The sequence below is a fragment of the Coregonus clupeaformis genome, unplaced genomic scaffold (genome assembly GCF_020615455.1).
Source record: "Coregonus clupeaformis isolate EN_2021a unplaced genomic scaffold, ASM2061545v1 scaf1011, whole genome shotgun sequence".
Lineage (NCBI taxonomy): Eukaryota > Metazoa > Chordata > Actinopteri > Salmoniformes > Salmonidae > Coregonus > Coregonus clupeaformis.
In genome coordinates this window covers 1-23,279 of record NW_025534465.1, presented here as the reverse complement: position 1 = coordinate 23,279, position 23,279 = coordinate 1, and the positions used below count along the sequence as shown (strand labels likewise).

The 23,279-nt window shown below is 42.6% G+C and overlaps 1 pseudogene; it reads left to right on the top strand.

The window, feature by feature from the left end:
- Window positions 1–1,100: 1,100 nt before the first annotated feature.
- LOC123486122 lies at window positions 1,101–22,967 on the top strand (annotated as a pseudogene).
- Window positions 22,968–23,279: the final 312 nt, after the last annotated feature.

The following is a 23,279-nucleotide window of genomic DNA, read 5'->3' as shown; positions in this document are numbered from 1 at the left end:
GATTCAGTCTTCCCCAGCCTGGTGCAGGTCTACAATTTTGTTTCTGGTGTCCTTTGACAGCTCTTTGGTCTTGGCCATAGTGGAGTTTGGAGTGTGACTGTTTGAGGTTGTGGACAGGTGTATTTTATACTGATAACAAGTTCAAACAGGTGCCATTAATACAGGTAACGAGTGGAGGACAGAGGAGCCTCTTAAAGAAGAAGTTACAGGTCTGTGAGAGCCAGAAATCTTGCTTGTTTGTAGGTGACCATATACTTATTTTCCACCATAATTTGCAAATAAATTCATTAAAAATCCTACAATGTGATTTTCTGGATTTTTTTTCTCAATTTGTCTGTCATAGTTGACGTGTACCTATGATGAAAATTACAGGCCTCTCTCATCTTTTTAAGTGGGAGAACTTGCACAATTGGTGGCTGACTAAATACTTTTTTTCCCCACTGTATCTACTACCTCAATGACCTAGTAGGGTACTGGTACACTGTGTCAAGTTAACATTACTCATTTATTTATTTGACATTTTAGCAGACGCTCTTATCCAGAGCAATTTAGGTTAAGTGCCTTGCTGAAGGGCACATCGACAGATTTTTCACCTAGTCGGCTCCGGGATTAGAACCAACGACCTTTCGGTTACTGGCACAACGCTCTTAACCACTAAGCTACCTGCCGCCCCACTAAGCTATTCCTCCTGTTAGTCTTTTTCTCTGCATTGTTGGGAAGGGCCCTTCAGTAAGCATTTCACCGTTAGTCTCCACCTGTTGTTTCCGAAGCATGTGACAGATAAAAGTTGATCTGTAAACAGACTGTGCAGACTGAGGGAGCCATAAAGCTCAGGCCCAAGGCCTTGTCGAGTGGCTCCCTCTAGTGGCCAGACAATATCAACAATATCATGATAGTTGACGAACAACAAAGATCCCAAATCAAATGAAACCTCCCCCAGCCCGTCTCAAACCTCCCCCAGCCCGTCTCAAACCTCCCCCCAGCCCGTCTCACACCTCCCCCAGCCCGTTTCACACCTCCCCCCAGCCCGTCTCAAACCTCCCCCAGCCCGTCTCAAATTCTCCCCCAGCCCGTTTCACACCTCCCCCAGCCCATCTCACACCTCCCCTCCAGTCATCTGTCCCCTGGATGAACTCACTATGAATAATCTCAAGGGGCAACACACACACACACTCTCTCCGAACAGCACACACACCTCCGTGGCGCTCACCAGACCAGCCAGCAGCTTTGCTTCATGGCGGCGAGTCTCACCGGAGACCGGATCCAACCAGGCTGTGATCTAACCGGACGGGCGCGATCTGCAGAGGGATTCACCATGTACGTTTTTACCGGTGTTGTTTTGCTTCGTGATAGAACAATATTGAAGAAGCGTGAACGATTTTAAGCATGAGTGTATTTGTCACTCAAAAACAAGTTGGCAGATGAACTATGTTTTTGGTAGATAGATAGTTTAGATAGGCTACTGTTGGAGGAAAGACCGCAGTCATGTTTTGGTAGAATTTTGAGTTCACGTTTTTGTCCGAGTTGTTAATTATGATAAAGATATTGTTACACAAGTGCAACTCACCTGGGAAAAAGACATGTTATGAAACGATTGAAATTAAACTTTGATTGTAGCCTATTAGCAGTGGTGTAAAGTACAAATAATTTAAAGTACTACTTAAGTAGTTTTTTTTTGGTATCTGTACTTTTGACAACTTTTACTTCACTACATTCCCAAAGAAAATAATGTACTTTTTACTCCATACATTTTTTACATTTGTTGAATGCTTAGCAGGACAGGAAAATTGTCCAATTCATGCACTTATCAAGAGAACACGTGGTGCCTTCTGGTTTGCTTACTATAAGGAATTTGAAATGATTTATACTTTTACTTCTGGTACTTAAGTATATTTTATCAATTACATTTAGTTTTGATACTTAATGGAGACTTTTACTCCAGTAGTATTTTACTGGGTGACTTTCACTTTTACTTGAGTAACTGTTTATTAAGGTATCTATACTTTTACTCAAGTATGAAAATTGGGTACTTTTTCCACCACTGCCTATTAGAATATTACCCAATAACTGCAGCTCAGAGGAGATTAAAGATGGTGTGGAAATACCTTGCTCTATCATAGTAATAATATGCCATTTAGCAGACGCTTTTGTCCAAAGCGACTTACAGTCATGCGTGCATACATTTTTGTGTATGGGTGGTCCCTGGGATCGAACCCACTACCTTGGCGGGGGGAATGACATGGAGGTATGGGGGTATGACACAACAACACAGTTAATTTATTAACTAGAGACAGAAGAGAGGAGGTGATAAATCACTGTATCTCCTTGTTACAAGATATGAGAGCGAGGGGCTGTTAGGGTTAAGGTTCAGTTGTTGTTTGATGGTGGGAGAGATGACATGTTATCAGTATATACTGTGTGTATATATACAGTACCAGTCATCTCCCGAGTGGCGCAGTGGTTTAAGGCATCGCAGTGCTAGCTGTGCCACTAGAGATCCTGGTTCGAATCCAGGCTCTGTCATAGCCGGCCACGACCGGGAGACCAATGGGGTGGCGCGCAATTGGCCCAGCGTCGTCCAGGGTAGGGAAGGGAATGGCCGGCAGGGATGTAGCTCAGTTGATAGAGCATGGCGTTTGCAATGCCAGGGTTGTGGGTTCGATACCCACAGGGGGTATGAAAAAATAAAATAATGTATGCATTAACTGTAAGTCGCTCTGGATAAGAGCGTCTGCTAAATGACTAAAAATGTAAAAGTTTGGACACACCTACTCATTCCAGGGTTTTTCTTTATTTTTACTATTTTCTACATTGTAGAATAATAGTGAAGACGTCAAAACTATGAAATAACACATATGGAATCATGTAGTAACCAAAAAAGTGTTATACAAATCAAAATATATTTTATATTTGAGATTCTTCAAATAGCCACCCTTTGCCTTGATGACAGCTTTGCACACTCTTGGCATTCTCTCAACCAGCTTCACCTGGAATGCTTTTCCAACAGTCTTGAAGGAGTTCCCACATATGCTGAGCACTTGTTGGCTGCTTTTCCTTCACTCTGCGGTCCGACTCATCCCAAACCATCTCAATTGGGTTGAGGTCGGGGGACTGTGGAGGCCTGGTCATCTGATGCAGCACTCCATCACTCTCCTTCTTGGTAAAATAGCCCTTACACATCCTGGAGGTGTGTTGGGTCATTGTCCTGTTGAAAAAGAAATGATGGTCCCACTAAGCCCAAACCAGATTGGATGGCGTATCGCTGCAGAATGCTGCGGTAGCCATGCTGGTTAAGTGTGCCTTGAATTCTAAATAAATCACAGACAGTGTCACAAGCAAAGCACCCCCACACCATAACACCTCCTCCTCCATGCTTTACGGTGGGAAATACACATGCAGAGATCATCCGTTCACCCATACCGCGTCTCACAAAGACACGGCGATTGGAACCAAAAATCTCAAATTTTGACTCAGTGTATATGTGGTATGTGATATCTGTTGTGTTGTCTCCTGTCTTCAGGCTTTGGAAGAGAGCGCTCTCAGTGGTCCTGCTATCTGTGGCTGTGGGGATCTACCTCCTCCCCTCACCTATAGACCCTCAGCCTTACGTGTAAGTACACACACACACTACACCGGCTCTGACGCTCGTCGGATGTGGCAGGGCTTGCAGGCTTTTACGGACTACAAAGGGAAGATGAGCTAAACCACTTCTATGCATGCTTTGAGGCAAGCAACGCTGAAGCATGCATAAGAGCACCACCTGTTCCGGACAACTGTGTGATCACGCTCTCTGTAGCCGATGTGAGTAAGACCTTTAAACAGGACAACATTTACAAGGCCGCAGAGCCAGACGGATTACCAGGACTTGTACTCTGAGCATACGCTGACCAACTGGCAAGTGTCTTCACTGACATTTTCAACCTGTTTCAAGCAGACCACCATAGTCCCTGTGCCCAAGAACGCCAAGGTAACCTGCCTAAATGACTACCGACCCGTAACACAATGTCTGTAGCTATGAAGTGCTTTGAAAGGCTGGTCATGGCTCACATCAACACCATTATCCCAGAAAACCCTAGACCCACTCCAATTCGCATACCACCCCAATTCGCATACCACTCCAACAGATCCACAGATGATGCAATCTCTATTGCACTCCACACTGCCCTTTCCCACCTGGACAAAAGGGACACCTATGTGAGAATGCTGTTCATTGACTACAGCTCAGCATTCAACACCATAGTGCCCTCAAAGCTCATCACTAAGTTAAGGACCCTGGGACTAAACACCTCCCTCTGCAACTGGATCCTGGACTTCCTGATGGGCCGCCCCCCAGGTGGTAAGGGTAGGCAATAACACATCTGCCACGCTGATCCTCAACACGGGGGCCCCTCAGGGGTGCGTGCTCAGTCCCCTCCTGTACTCCCTGTTCACCCACGACTGCGTGGCCAGGCACGACTCCAACACCATCATTAAGTTTGCTGACAACACAACAGGGGTAGACCTGATCACCGACAATAATGAGACAGCCTATAGGGAGGAGGTCAGAGACCTGGCCGTGTGGTGCCAGGACAACAACATCTCCCTCAACGTGACCAAGACAAAGGAGATGATTGTGGACTACAGGAAAAAAAAGAGGACAGAGCACGCCCCCATTCACATAGATGGGGCTGTAGTGGAACAGGTCAAGAGCTTCAAGTTCCTTGGTGTCCACATCACCAACAAACTATCATGGTCCAAACACACCAAGACAGTCGTGAAGAGGGCACGACAATGCTTATTCCCCCTCAGGAGACTGAAAAGATTTGGCATGGGTCCTCAGATCCTCAAAAAATTATACAGCTGCACCATCGAGAGCATCCTGACTGGTTGCATCACCACCTGGTATGGCAACTGCTTGGCCTCCGACCGCAAGGCACTACAGAGGGTAGTGCGTACGGCCCAGCACATCACTGGGGCCAAGCTTCCTGCCATCCAGGACCTCTATACCAGGCGGTGTCAGAGGAAGCTCCTAAAAATTGTCAAAGATTCCAGCCACCCTAGTCATAGACTGTTCTCTCTGCTACCGAACGGCAAGCGGTACCGGAGCGCCAAGTCTAGTTCCAAAAGGCTCCTTAACAGCTTCTACCCCCAAGCCATGAGACCGCTGAACAGTTAATCAAATGGCCACCCGGACTATTTGCATTGACACCCTTTTTTTTACGCTGCTGCTACTCTGTTTATTATCTATGCGTAGTCACTTTACCTCTACCTACATGTACATATTACCTCAATTACTTCGACTAACCTGTGCCCCTGCACATTGACTCGGTACCGGTACCCCCTGTATATAGCCTCGTTATTTTATTGTGTTACTTTTTTTAAACTTGAGTTTATTTAGTAAATAATTTCTTAACTATTTTTTTAAACTTTTAAATGCCATTGTTGGTTAAGGGCTTGTAAGTAAGCATTTCACTGTAAGGTCTACACCTGTTGTATTCGGCGCATGTGACATATAAAATGTGATGTCACAAACACACGCACACACACACACACACACACACACACACACACACGCACACACACACACACACACACACACACACACACACACACACACACACACGCACACACACACACACACACACACACACACACACGCACACACACACACACACACACATCTTCCCCTCACCCATAGACTCTGAGCCTTACATGTTGTTCGGGAGAAAGGAGATGTTATTAGGGATTTGGTTGGAGGTGAAGGGTTGTGTATAGAGACAGGTTGGTGTTATCAGAGGGAAACAGTTTAGGGGTTAAATAGTTATTGTCTGTCTGTCAGTTTAGGGGTTGAAGAGTTATTGTCTGTCTGTCAGATTCAAAGGACCCCCTCCACTCCTGGAGGGCCCACTGGCTGTCAACACCAGACTACAGAACGGACGCAGACTGTTCACTGGACAACTACATGGACCAGAATCCTTCACTGCCGACCAGGAGGGTAAGAACTCTTGTCTGAGTTGTTTTATCACTCAGCAGGTTTTAATTTAATCGTGTCTTTTCATCAGCCTCGTCAGTGTTTATATGACCTTTCACTGGAAATACCTTTTTAGAACTCCTACCACTGTTATGAGACCCTGTGGCCTGTCTGACCCCTGACCTCTAACCCCTGCTGTCTCCTAGGTAACGTGTACACAGGGACGGTGGATGGGAAGCTGTGGAGGATCCAGCAGGAGACTCTAACCCTCATCACCCACATGGGACAGGACTTACAGGAGTGTGGTCAGTAACTAACTTAACTGCTTGTTCACCGGACGTGCTGCCTTGTCCCGGACCTGCTGTTTTCAACTCTCTCTCGATTCAATTAAATTCATAGGGTGTTATTGGCATGGGAAACCTCGCTCTCTCTCTCTCTCTCTCTCTCTCTCCCGCTGTCTCGACCTCTGAATGCTCGGCTATAAAAAGCCAAGTGACATTTCCTCCTGAGGTCCTGACCTGTTGCGCCCTCTACAACCACTGGGAATATCGTTTACATTTACATCAGTTAGCAGACGCTCTTATCCAGAGCCACTTACACATTGGTGCATTCACCTTATGATAACCAGTGGGACAACCACCTTTTATTGTATTTTATTTTTTATGGGGGGTGGGGTGGGGTGGGGGGTGGTGTAGAAGTATTACTTTATACTATTGCTGGTCATTTATGAACGTTTGAACATCTTGAAGAACCATCTGGCCTTAATGGCCATGTAATCTGTCATAGTTGACGTGTACCTATTGTGATGTCACGAGAGGCTGTGTCCTGGAGGGACGTTACATCCCCCTGAGATGGCTGCAAACCCAGACAGCTATGGCTCCATCTGCTGGTATGGTCGGGAACTCCAACCCTCTATGGCCAATCTTCCCACGCAGCTGAAACCAATCAGGAGCTGATGAGCTGAGGGTTTGTTGAAGGGAAGAGACACGGTCTCCAACCTGGGCTCTCGGGAGGACAAGAGTGCTGCACGTCCACTTCCATGAGGAATATAAGGATTTGGAGATACTTACCTTTGGGAAATACTCACCTTTGGATATATGCACCTGTGGAAATACGTGTGGGACATTTGGAAGGACGTTTTGCTGGGTTGGCCACTAGCTGCAACGTGGAATACAGTAAGGCTGGGGAAAAGTTATTTGAGCGAGGGAGAGTTATGATTTTGGATGTGGAAGAGACATCCCTGAACTGTTAACCCTTAAGAGCCACCAGAGAACAGAATTGTGTTATAATTTCGTTAGTTTCCCAAGACCTTTAATAAAATCCTTGTTTTGGTTGAACCTGGTCTCCTTGCACTACTTGAGCAATCCCGCTGAAAGCTGTGTAGCCTCTCGTGACATCACACTATGATGAAAATTACAGGCCTCTCTCATCTTTTTAAGTGGGTGGCTGACTAAATTGTGGTCCTCTGTAGCTCAGCTGGTAGAGCACGGCGCTTGTAACGCCAAGGTAGTGGGTTCGATCCCCGGGACCACCCATACACAAAAAAATAATGTATGCACGCATGACTGTAAGTCGCTTTGGATAAAAGCGTCTGCTAAATGGCATATTAATATTAATAATTAATAAATACTTTTTTTCCCCACTGTATGATGGAATCTGTTTTGGGGTCTCCTGTCTACGGATCAGGGTTGTGTTCAGTAGGTATGAAACAGGTGAGAAAACATATTTCAGATGTTCTACTGGAGTGCGCCCCTGGTGTGGAACACTGAGAATGTCTCTTTCTTCTGTTGGGAAGTGTTTAGCTGTGTGTATGTGTAACCGGTGTGAAATGGCTAGCTAGTTAGCGGTGCGCACTAGTAGCGTTTCAATCGGTGACGTCACTCGCTCTGAGACCTTGAAGTAGTTGTTTCCCTTGCTCTGCAAGGGCCACGGCGGGTAACGGTGCTTTCGAGGGTGACTGTTGTCGATGTGTGCAGAGGGTCCCTGGTTCAAGCCCAGGTAGGGGCGAGGAGAGGGACGGAAGCAAAACTGTTACATATGTGTTCTGTTCAGATCTCTGTTGAAGTGGCCGGCAGCTGATTGTCTTCCTCTGAGCTCAGGCCTAAACAGACTGTGAGTGTTCTGTTCAGATCTCTGTTGAAGTGGCCGGCAGATGATTGTCTTCCTCTGAGCTCAGGCCTAAACAGACTGTGAGTGTTCTGTTCAGATCTCTGTTGAAGTGGCCGGCAGCTGATTGTCTTCCTCTGAGCTCAGGCCTAAACAGACTGTGAGTGTTCTGTTCAGATCTCTGTTGAAGTGGCCGGCAGCTGATTGTCTTCCTCTGAGCTCAGGCCAAAACAGACTATGTGAGTGTTCTGTTCAGATCTCTGTTGAAGTGGCCGGCAGCTGATTGTCTTCCTCTGAGCTCAGGCCAAAACAGACTATGTGAGTGTTCTGTTCAGATCTCTGTTGAAGTGGCCGGCAGCTGATTGTCTTCCTCTGATATCTCAGCTGATATCTCAACCCAAGACCTCAGATTAGAGGGTTCGAAGGTTAGAAGGTTAAGGGTTAAGGGTTAGAAGGGAAGACTGAGCTAAAGGAATAACTGAATTATGAGTTTGTCTATTTCCATCTGTTGTTGTTGTGTGTCTGTAGGTAGCAGTCCAGACTATGATGTTATGTCTGGTGTCCCTCTAGGTAGCAGTCCAGACTATGATGTTATGTCTGGTGTTCCTCTAGGTAGCAGTCCAGACTATGATGTTATGTCTGGTGTCCCTCTAGGTAGCAGTACAGACTATGATGTTATGTCTGGTGTCCCTCTAGGTAGCAGCACAGACTATGATGTTATGTCTGTTGTTCCTCTAGGTAGCAGTACAGACTATGATGTTATGTCTGTTGTTCCTCTAGGTAGCAGTACAGACTACGAGCCAGTCTGTGGTCGTCCTCATGGCGTGCGGTTGGACAGCGGTGGTCAGCTGATCGTAGCTGACTCCTACTTTGGACTGTTTTCTGTTGACCCCCAGACTGGACACAAGACCCTGCTACTAGACAGCAAGACAGGTAACCCCTGACCCCTAACCCCCAGACTGGACACAAGACCCTGCTACTAGACAGCAAGACAGGTAACCCCTGACCCCTAACCCCCAGACTGGACACAAGACCCTGCTACTAGACAGCAAGACAGGTAACCCTGACCCCTAACCCCCAGACTGGACACAAGACCCTGCTACTAGACAGCAAGACAGGTAACCCCTGACCCCTAACCCCCAGACTGGACACAAGACCCTGCTACTAGACAGCAAGACAGGTAACCCCTGACCCCTAACCCCCAGACTGGACACAAGACCCTGCTACTAGACAGCAAGACAGGTAACCCCTGACCCCCTAACCCCCAGACTGGACACAAGACCCTGCTACTAGACAGCAAGACAGGTAACCCCTGACCCCTAACCCCCAGACTGGACACAAGACCCTGCTACTAGACAGCAAGACAGGTAACCCCTAACCCCTAACCCCCAGACTGGACACAAGACCCTGCTACTAGACAGCAAACAAGGTCTGATCCTTCACATTCACAGTCTAACCCTAACCTTAACTCTGACTGGACAGCAGGTCTGACAGTCTAACCCTAACCTTAACTCTGACTGGACAGCAGGTCTGACAGTCTAACCCTAACCTTAACTCTGACTGGACAGCAGGTCTGACAGTCTAACCCTAACCTTAACTCTGACTGGACAGCAGGTCTGACAGTCTAACCCTAACCTTAACTCTGACTGGACAGCAGGTCTGACAGTCTAACCCTAACCTTAACTCTGACTGGACAGCAGGTCTGACAGTCTAACCCTAACCTTAACTCTGACTGGACAGCAGGTCTGACAGTCTAACCCTAACCTTAACTCTGACTGGACAGCAGGTCTGACAGTCTAACCCTAACCTTAACTCTGACTGGACAGCAGGTCTGACAGTCTAACCCTAACCTTAACTCTGACTGGACAGCAGGTCTGACAGTCTAACCCTAACCTTAACTCTGACTGGACAGCAGGTCTGACAGTCTAACCCTAACCTTAACTCTGACTGGACAGCAGGTCTGACAGTCTAACCCTAACCTTAACCCTCTCGAGTCTAAGCCCTGTCTAAGCCGGGGAGGGGGAGGGGGAGGGGGGAGGGGGTAATCCTTGGTGTGACCATCTTAAAACAGTTCCATACAGTATGTTAGCTTAGAAACCCTTCCCTGGCTTAGACAGGGCTTAGACTCCAGAGGGTTAACTCTGACTGGACAGCAGTCAAGGTCTGACAATGTACATCCAGTTAACATATGGATGATCTGTTTAGAACTGATGTTACCACAACAAGCCTAATGTACATCCAGTTAACATATGGAATATCTGTTTAGAACTGATGTTACCACAACAAGCCTAATGTACATCCAGTTAACATATGGAATATCTGTTTAGAACTGATGTTACCACAACAAGCCTAATGTACATCCAGTTAACATATGGAATATCTGTTTAGAACTGATGTTACCACAACAAGCCTAATGTACATCCAGTTAACATATGGAATATCTGTTTAGAACTGATGTTACCACATCAAGCCTAATGTACATCCAGTTAACATATGGAATATCTGTTTAGAACTGATATTACCACAACAAGCCTAATGTACATCCAGTTAACATATGGAATATCTGTTTAGAACTGAAATGACCACAATAAGCCTAATGTACATCCAGTTAACATATGGAATATCTGTTTAGAACTGATGTTACCACATCAAGCCTAATGTACATCCAGTTAACATATGGAATATCTGTTTAGAACTGATATTACCACAACAAGCCTAATGTACAGCCAGTTAACATATGGAATATCTGTTTAGAACTGAAATGACCACAACAAGCCTAATGTACATCCAGTTAACATATGGAATATCTGTTTAGAACTGATGTTACCACATCAAGCCTAATGTACATCCAGTTAACATATGGAATATCTGTTTAGAACTGATATTACCACAACAAGCCTAATGTACAGCCAGTTAACATATGGAATATCTGTTTAGAACTGAAATGACCACAACAAGCCTAATGTACATCCAGTTAACATATGGAATATCTGTTTAGAACTGATGTTACCACAACAAGCCTAATGTACATCCAGTTAACATATGGAATATCTGTTTAGAACTGATGTTACCACAACAAGCCTAATGTACATCCAGTTAACATATGGAATATCTGTTTAGAACTGATGTTACCACAACAAGCCTAATGTACATCCAGTTAACATATGGAATATCTGTTTAGAACTGATAATACCACAACAAGCCTAATGTACATCCAGTTAACATATGGAATATCTGTTTAGAACTGATAATACCACAACAAGCCTAATGCACATCCAGTTAACATATGGAATATCTGTTTAGAACTGATATTACCACAACAAGCCTAATGTACATCCAGTTAACATATGGAATATCTGTTTAGAACTGATGTTACCACAACAAGCCTAATGTACATCCAGTTAACATATGGAATATCTGTTTAGAACTGATATGACCACAACAAGCCTAATCCAGTTAACATATGGAATATCTGTTTAGAACTGATATGACCACAACAAGCCTAATGTACATCCAGTTAACATATGGAATATCTGTTTAGAACTGATATGACCACAACAAGCCTGATCCAGTTAACATATGGAATATCTGTTTAGAACTGATGTTACCACAACAAGCCTAATGTACATCCAGTTAACATATGGAATATCTGTTTAGAACTGATGTTACCACAACAAGCCTAATGTACATCCAGTTAACATATGGAATATCTGTTTAGAACTGATGTTACCACAACAAGCCTAATGTACATCCAGTTAACATATGGAATATCTGTTTAGAACTGATGTTACCACAACAAGCCTAATGTACATCCAGTTAACATATGGAATATCTGTTTAGAACTGATGTTACCACATCAAGCCTAATGTACATCCAGTTAACATATGGAATATCTGTTTAGAACTGATATTACCACAACAAGCCTAATGTACATCCAGTTAACATATGGAATATCTGTTTAGAACTGAAATGACCACAATAAGCCTAATGTACATCCAGTTAACATATGGAATATCTGTTTAGAACTGATGTTACCACAACAAGCCTAATGTACATCCAGTTAACATATGGAATATCTGTTTAGAACTGATGTTACCACAACAAGCCTAATGTACATCCAGTTAACATATGGAATATCTGTTTAGAACTGATAATACCACAACAAGCCTAATGCACATCCAGTTAACATATGGAATATCTGTTTAGAACTGATATTACCACAACAAGCCTAATGTACATCCAGTTAACATATGGAATATCTGTTTAGAACTGATGTTACCACAACAAGCCTAATGTACAGCCAGTTAACATATGGAATATCTGTTTAGAACTGATATGACCACAACAAGCCTAATCCAGTTAACATATGGAATATCTGTTTAGAACTGATATGACCACAACAAGCCTAATGTACATCCAGTTAACATATGGAATATCTGTTTAGAACTGATATGACCACAACAAGCCTGATCCAGTTAACATATGGAATATCTGTTTAGAACTGATGTTACCACAACAAGCCTAATGTACATCCAGTTAACATATGGAATATCTGTTTAGAACTGATGTTACCACAACAAGCCTAATGTACATCCAGTTAACATATGGAATATCTGTTTAGAACTGATGTTACCACAACAAGCCTAATGTACATCCAGTTAACATATGGAATATCTGTTTAGAACTGATGTTACCACAACAAGCCTAATGTACATCCAGTTAACATATGGAATATCTGTTTAGAACTGATGTTACCACAACAAGCCTAATGTACATCCAGTTAACATATGGAATATCTGTTTAGAACTGATATTACCACAACAAGCCTAATCCAGTTAACATATGGAATATCTGTTTAGAACTGATGTTACCACAACAAGCCTAACGTACATCCAGTTAACATATGGAATATCTGTTTAGAACTGATATTACCACAACAAGCCTAATCCAGTTAACATATGGAATATCTGTTTAGAACTGATATTACCACAACAAGCCTAATCCAGTTAACATATGGAATATCTGTTTAGAACTGATATGACCACAACAAGCCTAATGTACATCCAGTTAACATATGGAATATCTGTTTAGAACTGATATGACCACAACAAGCCTGATCCAGTTAACATATGGAATATCTGTTTGAACTGATGTTACCACAACAAGCCTAATGTACATCCAGTTAACATATGGAATATCTGTTTAGAACTGATGTTACCACAACAAGCCTAATGTACATCCAGTTAACATATGGAATATCTGTTTAGAACTGATGTTACCACAACAAGCCTAATGTACATCCAGTTAACATATGGAATATCTGTTTAGAACTGATGTTACCACAACAAGCCTAATGTACATCCAGTTAACATATGGAATATCTGTTTAGAACTGATGTTACCACAACAAGCCTAATGTACATCCAGTTAACATATGGAATATCTGTTTAGAACTGATATTACCACAACAAGCCTAATCCAGTTAACATATGGAATATCTGTTTAGAACTGATGTTACCACAACAAGCCTAATCCAGTTAACATATGGAATATCTGTTTAGAACTGATGTTACCACAACAAGCCTAATGTACATCCAGTTAACATATGGAATATCTGTTTAGAACTGATGTTACCACAACAAGCCTAATGTACATCCAGTTAACATATGGAATATCTGTTTAGAACTGATAATACCACAACAAGCCTAATGTACATCCAGTTAACATATGGAATATCTGTTTAGAACTGATAATACCACAACAAGCCTAATGTACATCCAGTTAACATATGGAATATCTGTTTAGAACTGATAATACCACAACAAGCCTAATGCACATCCAGTTAACATATGGAATATCTGTTTAGAACTGATATTACCACAACAAGCCTAATGTACATCCAGTTAACATATGGAATATCTGTTTAGAACTGATGTTACCACAACAAGCCTAATGTACATCCAGTTAACATATGGAATATCTGTTTAGAACTGATATGACCACAACAAGCCTAATCCAGTTAACATATGGAATATCTGTTTAGAACTGATATGACCACAACAAGCCTAATGTACATCCAGTTAACATATGGAATATCTGTTTAGAACTGATATGACCACAACAAGCCTGATCCAGTTAACATATGGAATATCTGTTTAGAACTGATGTTACCACAACAAGCCTAATGTACATCCAGTTAACATATGGAATATCTGTTTAGAACTGATGTTACCACAACAAGCCTAATGTACATCCAGTTAACATATGGAATATCTGTTTAGAACTGATGTTACCACAACAAGCCTAATGTACATCCAGTTAACATATGGAATATCTGTTTAGAACTGATGTTACCACAACAAGCCTAATGTACATCCAGTTAACATATGGAATATCTGTTTAGAACTGATGTTACCACATCAAGCCTAATGTACATCCAGTTAACATATGGAATATCTGTTTAGAACTGATATTACCACAACAAGCCTAATGTACATCCAGTTAACATATGGAATATCTGTTTAGAACTGAAATGACCACAATAAGCCTAATGTACATCCAGTTAACATATGGAATATCTGTTTAGAACTGATGTTACCACAACAAGCCTAATGTACATCCAGTTAACATATGGAATATCTGTTTAGAACTGATGTTACCACAACAAGCCTAATGTACATCCAGTTAACATATGGAATATCTGTTTAGAACTGATAATACCACAACAAGCCTAATGTACATCCAGTTAACATATGGAATATCTGTTTAGAACTGATAATACCACAACAAGCCTAATGCACATCCAGTTAACATATGGAATATCTGTTTAGAACTGATATTACCACAACAAGCCTAATGTACATCCAGTTAACATATGGAATATCTGTTTAGAACTGATGTTACCACAACAAGCCTAATGTACAGCCAGTTAACATATGGAATATCTGTTTAGAACTGATATGACCACAACAAGCCTAATCCAGTTAACATATGGAATATCTGTTTAGAACTGATATGACCACAACAAGCCTAATGTACATCCAGTTAACATATGGAATATCTGTTTAGAACTGATATGACCACAACAAGCCTGATCCAGTTAACATATGGAATATCTGTTTAGAACTGATGTTACCACAACAAGCCTAATGTACATCCAGTTAACATATGGAATATCTGTTTAGAACTGATGTTACCACAACAAGCCTAATGTACATCCAGTTAACATATGGAATATCTGTTTAGAACTGATGTTACCACAACAAGCCTAATGTACATCCAGTTAACATATGGAATATCTGTTTAGAACTGATGTTACCACAACAAGCCTAATGTACATCCAGTTAACATATGGAATATCTGTTTAGAACTGATGTTACCACAACAAGCCTAATGTACATCCAGTTAACATATGGAATATCTGTTTAGAACTGATATTACCACAACAAGCCTAATCCAGTTAACATATGGAATATCTGTTTAGAACTGATGTTACCACAACAAGCCTAACGTACATCCAGTTAACATATGGAATATCTGTTTAGAACTGATATTACCACAACAAGCCTAATCCAGTTAACATATGGAATATCTGTTTAGAACTGATATTACCACAACAAGCCTAATCCAGTTAACATATGGAATATCTGTTTAGAACTGATATGACCACAACAAGCCTAATGTACATCCAGTTAACATATGGAATATCTGTTTAGAACTGATATGACCACAACAAGCCTGATCCAGTTAACATATGGAATATCTGTTTGAACTGATGTTACCACAACAAGCCTAATGTACATCCAGTTAACATATGGAATATCTGTTTAGAACTGATGTTACCACAACAAGCCTAATGTACATCCAGTTAACATATGGAATATCTGTTTAGAAACTGATGTTACCACAACAAGCCTAATGTACATCCAGTTAACATATGGAATATCTGTTTAGAACTGATGTTACCACAACAAGCCTAATGTACATCCAGTTAACATATGGAATATCTGTTTAGAACTGATGTTACCACAACAAGCCTAATGTACATCCAGTTAACATATGGAATATCTGTTTAGAACTGATGTTACCACAACAAGCCTAATGTACATCCAGTTAACATATGGAATATCTGTTTAGAACTGATATTACCACAACAAGCCTAATCCAGTTAACATATGGAATATCTGTTTAGAACTGATGTTACCACAACAAGCCTAATGTACATCCAGTTAACATATGGAATATCTGTTTAGAACTGATATGACCACAACAAGCCTAATGTACATCCAGTTAACATATGGAATATCTGTTTAGAACTGATGTTACCACAACAAGCCTAATGTACATCCAGTTAACATATGGAATATCTGTTTAGAACTGATATTACCACAACAAGCCTAATCCAGTTAACATATGGAATATCTGTTTAGAACTGATATGACCACAACAAGCCTAATGTACATCCAGTTAACATATGGAATATCTGTTTAGAACTGATGTTACCACAACAAGCCTAATGTACATCCAGTTAACATATGGAATATCTGTTTAGAACTGATATTACCACAACAAGCCTAATCCAGTTAACATATGGAATATCTGTGTGTGCTGTGCTCTAGGAGCTGACGGGGTTCCGTTTGCATTCCTGAACGGGTTGGAGATCTCCTCTCAGACTGGAACCATTTACTTTACTGACTCCTCCTCTCGCTGGGGACGACGATCACGCTCAAGCTTTGAGGTCTGTCCGTCTGTATTCCTAGAAATGACCTTTCTTCTTCAGAAGCTCTATAACCCCTGACCCCTGACCCTGACCTCTAGGTGATAGAGACCAACGCTCTGGGTCGTCTCCTGACCTTTGACCCTGTGTCAGGGCATGTGCGTGTCCTGCTGGATGGTCTCTACATGCCCAACGGCATCGCCCTGTCACCTGACGAGAGCTTCCTGCTGCTGGCCGAGACCAGCATCGGATGCATCTTTAGGTACGCACACACATACGGAGGACAGTGTTTTCCATAGTAACTGTCCTCCCTCTCTTTTTCCTTTTAACATGTAAATATTATTCTGTTATCAGAGGTGTTGGCTGGAACCTTCACACTACAGAAAGGCCTTTTGTTTGATGACAATCATGGTTCCGTCTCTCTCTCTCTCTCTCTCTCTCTCTCTCTCTCTCTCTCTCTCTCTCTCTCTCTCTCTCTCTCCAATTTAAGGGCTTTATTGGCATGGGAAACGTATGTTAACATTGCCAAAGCAAGTGAAGTAGATAGTAAACAAAAGTGAAATAAACAATAAATATTAACAGTAAACATTACACTCAGAAAAGTTCCAAAAGAATAAAGACATTTCAAATGTCATATTATGTCTATATACAGTGTTGTAACGATGAGCAAATAGTTAAAGTACAAAAGGGAAAATAAATCAACATAAATATGGGTTGTATTTACAATGGTGTTTATTTTTTATTTTTATTTTTTATTTCACCTTTATTTAACCAGGTAAGCCAGGTTGAGAACAGGTTCTCATTTACAACTGCGACCTGGCCAAGATAAAGCAAAGTAGTGCAATAAAAACAACACAGAGTTACATATGGGGTAAAAAAAAACATAAAGTCAGAAATACAACAGAAAATATATATACAGTGTGTGCAAATGTAGCAAGTTATGGAGGTAAGGCAATAAATAGGCTATAGTGCAGAATAATTACAATAGTATTAACACTGGAATGCTAGATGTGCAAGAGATGATGTGCAAATAGAGATATTGGGGTGCAAAAGAGCAAAATAAATAACAATATAGGGATGAGGTAGTTGGGTGGGCTAATTTCAGATGGGCTGTGTACAGGTGCAGTGATCGGTAAGGTGCTCTGACAACTGATGCATAAAGTTATTGAGGGAGATAAGAGTCTCCAGCTTCAGAGATTTTTGCAATCTGTTCCAGTCATTGGCAGCAGAGAACTGGAAGGAATGGCGGCCAAAGGAGGTGTTGGCTTTGGGAATGACCAGTGAGATATACCTGCTGGAGCGCAGACTACGGGTGGGTGCTGCTATGGTGACCAATGAGCTAAGATAAGGCAGGGATTTGCCTAGCAGTGATTTATAGATGGCCTGGAGCCAGTGGGTTTGACGACGAACATGTAGTGAGGACCAGCCAACAAGAGCGTACAGGTCACAGTGGTGGGTAGTGTATGGGGCTTTGGAGACAAAACGGATGGCACTGTGATAGACTACATCAATTTGCTGAGTAGAGTGTTGGAGGCTATTTTGTAAATGACATCGCCGAAGTCAAGGATCGGTAGGATAGTCAGTTTACGAGGGCATGTTTGGCAGCATGAGTGAAGGAGGCTTTGTTGCGAAATAGGAAGCCGATTCTAGATTTAACTTTGGATTGGAGATTCTTTATGTGAGTCTGGAAGTTGAGTTTACAGTCTAACCAGACACCTAGATATTTGTAGTTGTCCACATACTCTAGGTCAGACCCGTCGAGAGTGGTGATTCTAGTCGGGTGGGCGGGTGCTAGCAGCGTTCGATTGAAAAGCATGCATTTAGTTTTACTAGTGTTTAAGAGCAGTTGAAGGCTACTGAAGGATTGTTGTATGGCATTGAAGCTCGTTTGGAGGTTTGTTAACACAGTGTCCAATGAAGGGCCAGATGTATACAAAATGGTGTCGTCTGCGTAGAGGTGGATCTGAGAGTCACCAGCAGCAAGAGCGACATCATTGATATACACGGAGAAAAGTGTCGGCCCAAGATTGAACCCTGTGGCACCCCCATAGAGACTGCCATAGGTCCAGACAACAGGCCCTCCGATTTGACACACTGAACTCTATCTGAGAAGTAGTTGGTGAACCAGGCGAGGCAGTCATTTGAGAAACCAAGGCTATTTAGTCTGCCAATAAGAATGCTGTGGTTGACAGAGTCGAAAGCCTTGGCCAGGTCGATGAAGACGGCTGCACAGTACTGTCTATTATCAATCGTGGGTTCTAATATCGTTTAGGACCTTGAGCGTGGCTGAAGTGCACCCGGACCAGCTCGGAAACCGGATTGCATAGCGGAGAAGGTACGGTGGTATTCGAAATGGTCGGTGATCTGTTTGTTAACTTGGCTTTCGAATACTTTCGAAAGGCAGGGCAGGATGGATATAGGTCTGTAGCAGTTTGGATCTAGAAGAGGGGGATGACCGCGGCAGCTTTCCAATCTCTGGGGATCTCAGACGTTATGAAAGAGAGGTTGAACAGACTAGTAATAGGGGTTGCGACAATTTCGGCGGCTAGTTTTAGAAAGAAAGGGTCCAGATTGTCTAGCCCAGCTGATTTGTAGGGGTCCAGATTTTGCAGCGCTTTCAAAACATCAGCTGTCTGAATTTGTGTGAAGGAGAAGCGGGGGGGGCATGGGCAAGTTGCAGCAGAGGGTGCAGAGTTGGTGGCCAGGTTAGTGGTAGCCAGATGGAAAGCATGGCCAGCTGTACAAAATGCTTGTTGAAATTCTCGATTATTGTAGATTTATCGGTGGTGATAGTGTTTCCTAGCCTCAGTGCAGTGGGCAGCTGGGAGGAAGTGCTCTTATTCTACATGGACTTTATAGTGTCCCAAAACTTTGGACACCCTCTTTGGACACCGCCCTTTTTCTTGTGGCAACAGGTCACAAATCTTGCTGCTGTGATGGCACACTGGTTTTTCACCCAGTAGATAAGGGAGTTTATCAAAATTGGGTTTGTTTTTTCGAATTCTTTGTGGATCGCTGTAATCTGAGGGAAATATGTGTCTCTAATATCGTCATACATTTGGCAGGAGGTTAGGAAGTGCAGCTCAGTTTCCACCTCATTTTGTTGGCAGTGTGCACATAGCCTGTCTTCTCTTGACAGCCAGGTCTGCCTACGGCAGCCTTTCTCAATAGCAAGGCTATGCTCACTGAGTCTGTACATAGTCAAAGCTTTCCTTAAGTTTGGGTCAGTCACAGTGGTCAGGTATTCTGCCACTATGTACTCTCTGTTTAGGGCCAAATAGCATTCTAGTTTGCTCTGTTTTTTTGTTTGCTCTTTCCAATGTGTCAAGTAATTCTCTTTTTGTTTTCTCATGATTTGGTTGGGTCTAATTGTGTTGTTGTTGTTGTTGTTGTCCTGGGGCTGTGTGGGGTCTGTTTGTGTTTGTGAACAGAGCCCCAGGACCAGCTTGCTTAGGGGACTCTTCTCCAAGTTCATCTCTCTGTAGGTGATGGCTTTGTTATGGAAGGTTTGGGAATCGCTTCCTTTTAAGTGGTTATAGAATTTAATGGCTCTTTTCTGGATTTTGATAATTAGCGGGTATTGGCCTAATTCTGCTCTGCATGCATTATTTGGTGTTTTACGTTGTACACGGAGGATGTTTTTGCAGAATTCTGCATGCAGAGTCTCAATTTGGTGTTTGTCCCATTTTGTGAATTCTTGGTTGGTGAGCGGACCCCAGACCTCAGAACCATAAAGGGCAATGGGTTCTATAACTGATTCAAGTATTTTTAGCCAGATCCTAATTGGTATGTCAAATTTTATGTTCCTTTTGATGGCATAGAAGGCCCTTCTTGCCTTGTCTCTCAGATCGTTCACAGCTTTGTGGAAGTTACCTGTGGTGCTGATGTTTAGGCCGAGGTATGTATAGTTTTTTGTGTGCTCTAGGGCAACGGTGTCTAGATGGAATTTGTATTTGTGGTCCCGGCAACTGGACCTTTTTTGGAACACCATTATTTTTGTCTTACTGAGATTTACTGTCAGGGCCCAGGTCTGACAGAATCTGTGCAGAAGATCTAGGTGCTGCTGTAGGCCCTCCTTGGTTGGCGACAGAAGCACCAGATCATCAGCAAACAGAAGACATTTGACTTCAGATTCTAGTAGGGTGAGGCCGGGTGCTGCAGACTGTTCCTAGTGCCCTCGCCAATTCGTTGATATATATGTTGAAGAGGGTGGGGCTTAAACTGCATCCCTGTCTCACCCCACGGCCCTGTGGAAAGAAATGTGTGTGTTTTTTTGCCAATTTTAACCGCACACTTGTTGTTTGTGTACATGGATTTTATAATGTCGTATGTTTTTCCCCCCAACCCCACTTTCCATCAATTTGTATAGCAGACCCTCATGCCAAATTGAGTCAAAAGCTTTTTTGAAATCAACAAAGCATGAGAAGACTTTTGCCTTTGTTTTGGTTTGTTTGTTTGTCAAATAGGGTGTGCAGGGTGAATACGTAGTCTGTCGTACGGTAATTTGGTAAAAGCCAATTTGACATTTGCTCAGTACATTGTTTTCACTGAGGAAATGAACTAGTCTGCTGTTAATGATAATGCAGAGGATTTTCCCAAGGTTGCTGTTGACGCATATCCCACGGTAGTTATTGGGGTCAAATTTGTCTCCACTTTTGTGGATTGGGGTGATCAGTCCTTGGTTCCAAATATTGGGGAAGATGCCAGAGCTAAGGATGATGTTAAAGAGTTTAAGTATAGCCAATTGAAATTTGTGGTCTGTATATTTTATAATTTCATTTAGGATACCATCAACACCACAGGCCTTTTTGGGTTGGAGGGTTTGTATTTTGTCCTGTAGTTCATTCATTGTAATTGGAGAATCCAGTGGGTTCTGGTAGTCTTTAATAGTTGATTCTAAGATTTGCATTTGATCATGTATATTTTTTTGCTGTTTGTTCTCTGTTATAGGGCCAAAAAGATTGGAGAAGTGGTTTACCCATACATCTCCGTTTTGGATAGATAGCTCTTCGTGTTGTTGTTTGTTTAGTGTGTTCCAATTTTCCCAGAAGTGGTTAGATTCTATGGATTCTTCAATTACATTGAGCTGATTTCTGACATGCTGTTCCTTCTTTTTCCGTAGTGTATTTCTGTATTGTGTTAGTGATTCACCATAGTGAAGGTATGAGCTCAGGTTTTCTGGGTCTCTATGTTTTTGGTTGGATAGGTTTCTCAATTTCTTTCTTAGGTTTTTGCATTCTTCATCAAACCATTTATCCTGTTATTACTTTTCTTTGGTTTTCTGTTAGAGATTTTTGGATTTGATAGGGAAGCTGAGAGGTCAAATATACTGTTTAGGTTTTCTACTGCCAAGTTTACACCTTCACTATTACAGTGGAACGTTTGTCCAGGAAGTTGTCTAGAATGGATTGAATTTGTTGTTTCCTAATTATTTTTTGGTAGGTTTAAACACTACTTTCCTTCCATCTATAGCATTTCTTAATATTATTCAGTTCCTTTGGCTTTTGATGCCTCATGATTGAGTATTGCTCTGTTCAAGTAGACTGTGATTTTGCTGTTTTCTGATAGGGGTGTCAGTGGGCTGACTGTGAATGCTCTGAGAGACTCTGGGTTGAGGTCAGTGATAAAGTAGTTCACAGTACTACTGCCAAGAGATGAGCTATAGGTGTACCTACCATAGGAGTCCCCCTCGAAGCCTACCATTGACTATGTACATACCCAGCATGCGACAGAGCTGCAGGAGTCGTGACCCGTTTTTGTTGGTTATGTTGTCGTAGTTGTGCCTAGGGGGGCATATTGGGAGGGAATGCTGTCACCTCCAGGTAGGTGTTTGTCCCCCTGTGTGCTGAGGGTGTCAGGTGTCTTGTCCAGTTCTGGCATTTAGGTTGCCACAGACTAGTACATGTCCCTGGGTCTGGAAATGATTGATTGTCTCTCACTCAGTCTCTCTGTCTCTCTCACTCAGTCTCTCTCCCTCTCTCTCTCTCTCTCCTCCAGGTACTGGCTGAAAGGCCCCAAGGCTGGCACCAAAGGAGGTCATCATGAGCAATATGCCCGGTTACCCTGACAACATCCGTCCTTAGCGACCGTGGAACCTTCCTGGTTGGCATCACGACCACACGCTTCAGGAAGCTCATGCCTCCATTCCTGGACCTGATTGAGTCCGTACCCAGCGGTCAAACGCTTTCTGGCTAAGGTTAGTTTCACCTTCATCCTCATTCTGTGTTGTGAACAGTGTTAATGATTAGTGTTGTAAGGCTCTAGTCTTCATGTGTTTTTGTTCATATATCTGGCAGCTACAGAGCAGAGCCATGGTATTATATACAGTGGGGTCTTTCACACTGACTGCCAATGTCCAAGAAAAATGACACAACGCTGAAACCTCTCTCCCACGCCCCTGTGTGTCAGGGGGTTAGGGTTAGGGGTGTGTATCAGGGGTTAGGGGTGTGTGTAGGGGGTTAGGGGTGTGCACTGTGGGTTGAAAAATAAATAGGTGTATCAGGGGTTA